Below are 10,699 nucleotides of genomic sequence, written 5' to 3' on the forward strand. Positions count from 1 at the left end.
AAGCCGTCTTCGGCACATCTTCTTCTTTGACCTTTAGTTGGTGATACCCCGACCTAAGATCAATTTTTGAAAACCAGTTCGCGCCTTGTAGTTGGTCGAATAAGTCGTCTATTCTGGGGAGCGGGTATCGGTTCTTTACCGTGAGTTTGTTTAACTCCCGGTAATCGATACACATGCGCATGCTCCCGTCTTTCTTTCTTACGAACAACACCGGTGCGCCCCAAGGAGACACACTCGGCCTTATGAATCCCTTGTCAAGCAGGTCTTGAATTTGGGACATCAACTCTTGTAATTCCGACGGTGCAAGTCAGTACGGGGCTTTTTCTACGGGTTTCGCGCCCGGAATCAATTCGATCCTGAACTCTATTTCCCATTCAGGTGGTAACCCCGGTAAATCTTCCGGAAAAACATCTTCATAATCTCGTACTACCGGTACATCTCCAATCCTTTGTGATTCTTTTTCGGGCTCATTCGCGTATATCATGAATGCCTTGCATCCTCGCTTCATTAGCTTGTGAGCTTTCAACATTGAGCATACTATGGGGTTGCCTCCTTTTTCGCCATAAATGGTGACCTGTTTCCCGCTCGGAGATGTCAGTTTTATCTCTTTACGGAAGCACACGACCTTGGCATGGTGTCGAGATAGCCAATCCATCCCAACGACTACTTGAAATTCTCCCATCGACATCGGGATTAGATTTATCAAATATTCTTCATCGTCAGTGCTCAGTTTACAATTTTCACATACATCACAAAAAATAAAGCTTTTATTATTACCTATCTCCACTTCTAAGGGCACAGGTAATTTAGTTAGAACAAATGAAGGATGTCGAATAAATCCATATGAAACAAAGGATTTATTCGCACCCGTATCAAATAACACACGTGCAGGAATCGAATTTACAGCAAATATACCTGAGACCACGTCAGGTTCAACCTTTGCTTCTGCGGCGGTTAGTTGAAAAGACCTTGCCTTTGCTTTAGGGGCTTCACCTTTCGGTTCCTGCCCATCCTTCTTTCCAACCGATTCCGGACATTCCGACTTCTTGTGACCCGTTCGATAACAATTGTAACAAACCGTCACTTTCTCCGGGCATGATATAGCCATATGTCCCGTCTTCTTGCATATGGGACAAGACTTATCCTTGTAACGGCATTCGCCTTTGTGACCCTTCCCGCAGATTCTGCAACTTGGCGACCCGCCTTTCGTATCAGATTTCTTTGCGCTTTCGTTTGTTCGTGCCTTCTTAGTAGGGCTTGGATTCACATCTTGTGCTCTCCGTTCACCCCTCTCGATGCACTTCTTCAGTTCGATCTCCCTTTCCCGAGCAGCATTTATAATCTCGGTAAGGGTCTCGTATTTGGAAGGGGTGATAAATTCCCTATATTCGGCACTCAACATGTTATGATAGTAGTATATCTTTTGTTCTTCGTTCGTCACTAGATCGTCACAAAACTTCATCTTATCCATAAACGTTGCCGTAATCTTGTCTATGGTCTCATTTTTGTGCCTAAGTTGCATGAACTCTTCCTTGATTTTATTCATAACCGCTTTGGGGCTATGATGCTTAAGAAATGGCGTCTTGAATTCTTCCCAAGTCATGACCTTAGCAGCTTCAATACCGATCTCTCTCTTTTTGTTATCCCACCAATCCTTCGCTTGATTTCTTAGTTGACCCGTACCATAGGCTACATAGTCATCTACATCACAATGGGTCCTCTCGAATACCCCTTCGATATCACTTAGCCATCTTTGGCACACTATTGGGTCAACCTCCCCATTATATATTGGTGGTTTACAAGCCATGAATTCCTTGTATGAACAAGGCTTTCGTCCTCCATGCTTTTCCTTTTCTAATTTTGAATCATCTTCTAATTTCTTGATTTTATCTTCTACCATTGATAAAACTGTGTTTTGGATTCTATCAATGAAGCCTGACAAACTGTTTTCGATCGCCTTTCCAACCTCTTCGGCAATCACTTCCCTCATTTGTTCGGTGACTCTTGGCACCGCATCATCATTACCTCCATCTGCCATCTCTATTTCTGAAATGTTTACATAAATTGTTAAACATTCCATTTATAACACATGTTTTACTTGTTTGATTCAATCAAGTTCACAACTTGATTTAATCGCTCTTGCTTTGATTCAATCAAGTTCACAACTTGATTTGATCGTTCTTGCTTTGATTCAATCAAGTTCACAACTTGATTTAATCGCTCTTGCTTTGATTCAATCAAGTTCACAACTTGATTTGATCGTTCTTGCTTTGATTCAATCAAGTTCACAACTTGATTTAATCGTTCTTGCTTTGATTCAATCAAGTTCACAACTTGATTTAATCGTTCTTGCTTTTTGCATTTCTTGTATTTAAATGAGCTTACTTGCTCTTTTCATGCATATTTGTTCATTTCTTATTCTTTACGTAATACAGAATTTATTAACAGAAGTTAATTCTTACCGGACGGTCGATCAAGCTTGAACCGAACACTTTGTAGACAACCTTGGGCGCTGATTACCAACTTGTAACACCCTTAAATTTATACTAGAATTAATTACTAATTTATACCAAAAGATGATAGCATAACATAAGTTTCAGAAGTATTATACGCCTTAGTCAACTAATGACTAAGTTAGAACATACAAAAGTTGTTTGAGAATTTGTTTACAACCCAAGAACAACTATTTAATAAGTTCAAAACATAGCGGAAGCTTCAAAAATCGTGTTCGGTTCTTCGACATCGCTTGACCACCATCCGTACGATCCATCTAATCACCTAGGGTCAAAACCATTAAAAACATTAGTTTTGATTTTAATACATAAGACATAGCATATGATTAAATCATTAACTTAAAATAAAATAAAATAACAATGAAGTTCCTGTTCCACCGTAAATTACGGTATCACCGTAATTTACGGTGAGTCCTGAGGATTCTTGGTTCACCGTAAATCAGGAGCTTTATACCATAAACATTTAATATCCACCGTAAATTACGGTGCTACCGTAATTTACGGTAGTACCTAGAATTCCATGTTTTAATTTTTTGTTTGTTTATAATACCAAGACCCCAACTCTAGGAATTCAGTTTTCTATGATATTGGTACAGAAAAATCTTGTAATTCTAATATGTTATATAACATTCAAATTCATCAATCAACCTATCATAACCCGGAGCATTAATCATGTCTTGCTTGATTATCCGACCCGTTTGGCTTGTCTATGGAATTCCTTCCTTTTTGACAACTACCAACAAGTTCAATCCGTCTCTCGACCAAACATTCGATATAACAATATCTTCGCTTTAATTCATAACAACTTGTATTTTAAAATTTAACTATACCAATTACAATGATCTAATTTTACTTAATGTAACGGGTTAAGTTACATACCTTAGCGCACGCCCTTCAACCGTGAGTCACCACCGGCTTGTCCACTCGACGTTCCGGTATCTTGTCCTATAGAGTTCAATTCAAGACATGTTTAGAACTCTCTTCAAATCATAATTCGCATAATACACCGAACATCATGATTATGCGTTTAAACTCGAAATTTCAGTTTTTAAGCCTTCATAGAGGCATTTCAACAAACACTTCATAAGCAGATTTTTTACATGTTTAAACATCACATCTTTAGTTTATCATTTAACCCTATTTTCATATAAATCAACCAATTTACATGAATGTTAGCTTCTAATTGCTGAAATCACTTCCAGATTGCTAAATTACACTAGGTTAACAATCTACTTTCTAGTGTTCATCCAAATACACATGACCCACTAATCACCTACCATGGTGATTATGGATTCACCCAAAATTTCTTATGATTTCAACTTCTATTGATCTAGGGTTTGTCCTTAGACACTATAGTTGTTCCTCAATCATCATAACATACACATGCAACCCTAATTCCAGATTTTTCCCAATTCATGAAAATTTCAAGTTGAGAGAAATCCTTAAATTTTACATACCTTGTAATCCTCTTGTGATGAGGATCACGATTCTATGCTCGGATTTTCGTTTGGACCAGATTTGCTCCTTCAATTTGTGGATTTTAGTAAAATTCTAGGTTTGGTTGAAGGTGGGTGTCGCCCCCCTGATGTTCTGGTCGACCAGGCTTCAAAGTGGGGTGTTAAGTTTATGTTTTATTTGTTTATTAGAATTAAAGTTTCAATTTTTGACAACTTAAACCCCTCCACTTTGATCAACATTGCTTTTAGTTACTTTTAACTCTACTTTAGGTTATTTCTAGACTTATAACTAATTAGGTTAAAATTCCTAGTTAGTAAATTCTCGTTTATTTAAACCTTACTAATTCCAGTTTAAGGTTTTATATTTTCGGGGTGTTACAGATCATGTTGTAAGCACAGGGACACCATAAACATGAAGTAGACCTTTCATATGAAAGTATGCTTAAAAGCCCCTCTCCCCGGGCAATGTCGTTTTCTACACCACAACCATCTTCTCAAGTTCCATCAACAATATTACCTCTGTTTAAAGCAATTGAAATTCATAATCAAAACAGTCCCTCTCACCCACACATTACTGAGAGTATAACCCAACAAATGACTGTGTCTGAACCAATTCAATTTGCTATCCTATAAACAGTTGAGGAGGTTATGCCCCTTGAGTTTTATGAAACTCTTGGTGGTATTTCAAGTGGAGCAGCCACTACAACTGTTGAACCCATTGGTTATCAGTTAGACAGTGGTTACATCATTAAGACTCCCTTGAAGGCAATCACTGTTGAGGTTACAACTGTAATCTCTGCTTCAGTGGGAAGTCCCCAGAACCAATAAAAAGGGGCATTTGTTTCTGATGATATGGAGTCTTCTCCTATTATCAAAACAAATACAACCACCAAAGGTGGGAATTCAGATGATCCTATTAAACTAGGTTGTGAATTAAGATATAAGGATTTTACGGTTAGAATGTCTACCACTGAAACATCTATTGCTGAAATGAAAGAAATGATGAAGCAGATGATAGAGCTTTCTAAAAGTCAACCTAGCACTCAACAAATTGCCAATGAGCTTTGGAATTCTGTGCAACCCATCCTTCAAGCTCAGAGGAATTTGGCTGAAAGTAACCACAATTCTCATTTGGAACTTATCAAAAATATGGTTGATGCTAGGTATAAGGATACACAAGCAGACGTTAGGAACATTAAGGAACATTTGTTCAAACTTACTTGCTCTACCCCTATATCAATCTTTGAGAAAGATGATGGTGATGATGCCAAAAAGGGGGAGAAAGATTCACTGAGAAAGTTGCCACCTGATTCAAAAGCTAAACCAAAACCTAAGGTGCAACAACAGCGAGAGTCAGCTGAACAAAAATCTTCTGCAAAAGCTTCAGAAGCTGGAAAGGAAAAAGGGATTGATGAGATCCTAAACAAGAAAGCTGAAGAGATAGCTTTGGAAAAGCAGAAGAAGCAAGATTCAAAGGAAAGCACTGCTACTCCTACAGAAATTGTATCCTTTGCTAAACCTAAACCCAAACCTTCTCCAGAAAAACCACCACAAAAGAAGGACAAAGTAGCTTCAACACCATCATCACCAATTCACCCAATAGATGTTAATACAACAAAAGTATATGCAGATGTTAGCCAAACAGCTGCTGAGACACCAGTTATGTCAGCAGAAGTTTGTCAAACATCTGTCATGATCATTTTCACTACACCAACAACAATCTAACCACCTCCAACATCACAAAGATTTCCCACACATTCATCTTCACCACCAAAATGTTCTCCTTCACCAGAAAAACCTAAACCCAAACCTTCTCCAGAAAAACCATCACAAAAGAAGGAGAAAATAGCTTCAACACCATCATCACCAATTCACCCAATAGATCTCAGCAGATGTTAGCCAAACATTTGCTGAGACACTAGTTGTTTCAGCAGAAGTTTGTCAAACATCTGCCATAATCATTTTCACTACACCTACAACATCACAAAGATTTCCCACACATTCACCTTCACCACCAAAACGTTCTCCTTCACCAGAAATCATGTCCACACGCAAGAGAAAAACTCATGTCGTGTTAGAAGATGATGAGGAGATTAAATAACTAATCCCCGTGTCATCTGCCCCCATTCAAAACATTCCATTCTCATCACTTCCACCAAGAAAACCCACTTCATCCCTTCCAATTGCTACACTACCATCAGTCATTCCCCTGGAAGCACGATATCCTCTAGAGTTAGTCATTGTTAAAGGTGAAATTGAATCATTCTTCACAATAGAGGATCCATCTAAAAGATCCTTCCCATCTCTTTATAGTTATAAGCAGCCTCAAAACTTAGATGCGTATTTGAAATTAAAAGCAACACAGGCTGAGGTTTTAGCAAGAGAGAATAGCATAGGGATGGATCACAGGGAATACAAGAGGTTCTTATCATTTCAGCTTAGCAAAGTCAGAAAACTTGAAGACTTTGCTAAGGACCTGGGTAACTCCACGTCTGAGAGGCCACTAAATCCTGAGCTTCAAATGCAACTGAGGGATGATTATGTTGAACACATTATCATGTACAAACGATATAATGCAACCAGAGATCAATATAAAGACTGATCATCAGATGCTCTTAGAGAAGAAGTCAATATAATCACAAAAATGCGTAATGATCCTCTAGTAAAGCCAACTCCACCTAACTGGATGAAAGTCAAACCAGTGGATTCAGATTAGGCATTGAAGTTTAGAAGTATGAGAGAAGAGCATGTGGCTGCTAGTTATGGTTCAGCTAGATACATTGCCAGATGGTCTAAACTCAACATAGTTGAGACCTACAAATGGCTGGAAAAACTTAGAGCTAAAGATCCAAATGTTCCCCAAAAGCCAGTCTATCCTACAACTACTGCTCTGCCTCAACAGACCCATACTCCCAAAAATCTTCTCTCATCGTCTGCTTTATCTGCAAATGCCTTAAGACAATTAAAAAGGAAAAAACAGACTGATGAGAAAGATGAGCGTAGGTATCAAGAACGCAAAAAAGAGGCAATAAATTATATGTTTGATTACCAAATTGACCCTGCTGCTGACTCACTTGCTGCTCAACTCAGAGGAGCAATTGATAATTTAGTCAGCAGACTACAATCACCAAACTCATCTTCAATAAGTCTTTTCCCAAGAAAACCAGCTGATCCAAAAATAGTAAAGTGGAAGTCATGCTCAAAAACCCAAGTATTGACTTTGATCAGATCAGATGGTAGTGTTGAAGAGGTTAAAATGGATAGTGCATATAATCTGAATGCATACGATCACCAAGATTTGATGAACCTTCAACTTGAAAGGGATGATGAAGAAGACATGTTCTCCCTGGACTTTGAACTACAATTCAAACGAGAAATCAGAGAGATGTTGATGAGAAATAAAGATCAATAATAAAGAATGGTTTTGGTATCATCTGTTGTATATGGAGATTGTTAGATCAACAAATGTGACATTGTCTCCAGTAGCATATGTAACCAGGACACAACATGTAGCAAAGGTGATGTTGCTGTGTAACAGACTCTTGATTGTGCTTTGGTGAAAGTTGTTGAGACAGGTGATTGTGTGTTCGTAGTTAATGTTTGTTAAAAACTTAAGTTGTATTCAAATTCTATTAAGTTTATTAGACATCTTTTATATGTACTTATGTCTATAAACAGTTTACAATGTCAATGGGTGGGTACTCCTTTTTTGGATAGAAGAATGGAAATAGTCGTATGTAACTGATATATTAAACGATGATCTACGTTTATAGTTACCTATTAGCTATAATAGATAACACGTTTTGGTACAATATCTATATATCTATCTAGACTTTCCATTAAAATGTGTTATGCATGGTTTTCTAAAAACCACCCGTGTTTGCACACGGGTTTTACTACTAATTATTTATAATATGATATAACTATACCATGATGACCAGGGAACATGTGAGTAAATACAATACGAAAACTAGAGAGGGTATTTTTGGCTTGTGTAGGAAAGGGTGGAAGGGTTCTGTCACACCCCGACCACGTAAAACAACAAAACGTGGCGGAAACGTCGGGGAGTGTTGTAACAGAATCATTGTTACACAACCATGGAATAAATAATTGTGTTTTATTGAATAAATGAACTTATTGTTTTAATATAATCAAATAAGTACAACTATTATCTTTCAAGTTTTAAAGTCGCTAAGGCAAGAGTCCATCCTATGTATAGCATGTATCATCAATCATCACATAAGTGCACCTGAAACATGTGTAAAAATAGGTACGTCAGCATAAAAATGCCTATGAGATACATAGGTTTTATTGATTTAGGATTCATGAGTTATAAGTTTAAGGAAAATGTTTTAATAAAAGTAGTCATGATCCTTGTAAAAAAGTTTTGTTTCCAAAAATGCATTTGTTTTGATAAAAGGTTTGTTGTATATACAAAATATACTTTGGTTTTAAGAAAGTCGAATAAGTAATATATTAAAATATATTTTAGATCAAATCGTTAACCCAAGTGTACTAAATAACGCCACGGTATGTAATGTGATGAAAACGCTTATATATAAGGACCAGCGGCGTATCTACCATGTATTCATCACATTACACCCGTCCCATTATCTAAACACTAACCAAAACCCAATTGTTAAACAAATAGTATATTAAATATACTTTAGTTGTTAAAAATAATAATTTTCAGTAGTATATCAGAAGTATACTTTGGATTTATAAATAACATATTTAAACTATGCTTTGGTTATGAAAATAACATATTAAACTATGATTTGGTTTTTGAAAATAACATATCAAACTATGCTTTAATGATTAACAAAATACATGTTGGTTTTGTACAATATCACATATGAGAGTATATCAAACTATACTTTTGAGAGTATAACTTAATATACAAAAATAATATGATGTAAGAATTCATTCAGACCTAGTGCATCAAAATACACCTTTGAGACTATAGAAATACCACAAAGGTAATTCCTATTTGGATGGAGAAACAAATTGGTTTCAGACATTCCATGACAACAGGAATGGGGTGTCAAGTCCTATAGCGCTATATCATACTACCAATCGGTCTGGTGAACAAAAATAAGTACTATTCCAACATTTAATTTTATAATCTTTGAAAAATCAGTGTTTAGGCCATAAATAATCATTCAGTTTGTCAAAAGATAAGTACTAACATGTATAATCAATTATACTTTGAAATCATGAAAATAACAGATAGGTACACATGTTTCACCCCAAAATGTTTGAAAACAGTAAAAGAGGGGACTATGTACTCACTTGAGAGTGCTTAGGAGTCTTGAACAACTACCAAGTAAGCTAGAGGGAGCACGGAATCAAACGGCACCTAATATTGATAACTACATAAATAAACCGGACCTAAATCGGAAGATCGGATAGGATGAGGTCTTGTAAACCAAATGAGTGTTGGAACTCATGTGATATGGTTTAACAAAGCCTACATCCCAAATCAGAACCTAACCTAAGTGCTTTCGACCCGTTACGACCCGTTTAGGTAGCTTACGCTACTTTAATGCGTCGTTAGCGTAAAACGCGTTCGAGACGTCTAACTAGCCCTATGACAAGTATTATATGCCCTAACATGTTTATTTATGTTGCATAATCAATTATGTGACAAATGTTTGGGTTACATATGCTTAAAATCCAATTATGCATGAAAAGGGCATTTTGGTAATTTACCTAAGGCATATAAGCTACCTATCATACAACTACTTAAACTAGGTGACCATAAGGTATAACCTCGGAAGGTTATTCCCTATACAACTATGGTTACTAAACATGCTTGATCGGATCCTAAAGATCGACCAAACGGGTCGAGTTTGAAAGTCTAAGCGGTGGTTTAGACCGCTTGACTTACGACTCTAAACAAGCACTAAACTAAAAGTGACGAGCTAAGCATGTTAAAATATGCTTAACTAAGTTAGAAAACAAGTTTTGATATCAAAACAAAGTGTTTTGATACCAAGAGTAGTTTGGTTGCAAAATACGCTTAAATGCGCATTTTGACCGAAACTACGACTCGTCACTACGCCTAGTCAACATGGTAATCAATAGGTATAGTCACTAAGGACTATAACCATCGTGATTACAATCACGTTGCGAAGTTCAAACGAATTTCGTGTTGACCATAAACTGGTCAATGCAGAAAGTCAAACACAGTTTGACTTTTGGACTCGAAAAGCGATAAAAGAACGAAGGAATACTTACAGAAGGTCCCCGCAAGCAAATCTTGATCCAAATAGCTCCGGTATGAAACAAAGGCTTTAACTTAGAGCACATTAGATCAGATTTGTGTGAGGAAGAATGAATAAGAGCATGGCCTTATATAGTTTTTCGCAAACCGTTAGGATCATTTCTTGGCAAGGAGGGAATGATCTAGGCCATACAATTGTTAAAGACTGATTGGGGGACTTGTTCTCCACACAAACCAGCCCATAGCATTGAAAACCATTGATCAAAACCATCAAAATCGAGCTAAATGACCAGATTCAATGTTTCTGATCTGCAAGACTGACATGGGCCGCGTAGCCCCATGCTTATTCTTACGCGGGACGCCTGGCCATCTTTGGCAGGTTGTCAGTTTTAGCCCCTGAACTTGTAAAACTTGCATTTTGGCTCATTTTTTATATGTTTAAGCCCCGTTAACCTCATTTCAAGACTCTAAAATGAAGTTAAATTATTGGGAACTCAAAACAT

The 10,699-nt window shown here is 37.1% G+C and overlaps 1 long non-coding RNA gene across 1 annotated transcript; it reads right to left on the minus strand.

Annotated features, from left to right (window-relative positions):
• Positions 1–2,666: 2,666 nt before the first annotated feature.
• On the minus strand, positions 2,667–4,079 carry LOC110939052. Its single transcript, XR_002591925.1, has 3 exons — positions 3,971–4,079; positions 3,393–3,458; positions 2,667–2,778 (listed from the first exon to the last, which is right to left on the minus strand). It is a non-coding gene; the product is annotated as an uncharacterized LOC110939052 (long non-coding RNA).
• Between the last annotated feature and the right edge of the window lie 6,620 nt (positions 4,080–10,699).

This window comes from Helianthus annuus, chromosome 5 (assembly GCF_002127325.2).
Source record: "Helianthus annuus cultivar XRQ/B chromosome 5, HanXRQr2.0-SUNRISE, whole genome shotgun sequence".
Classification (NCBI taxonomy): domain Eukaryota; kingdom Viridiplantae; phylum Streptophyta; class Magnoliopsida; order Asterales; family Asteraceae; genus Helianthus; species Helianthus annuus.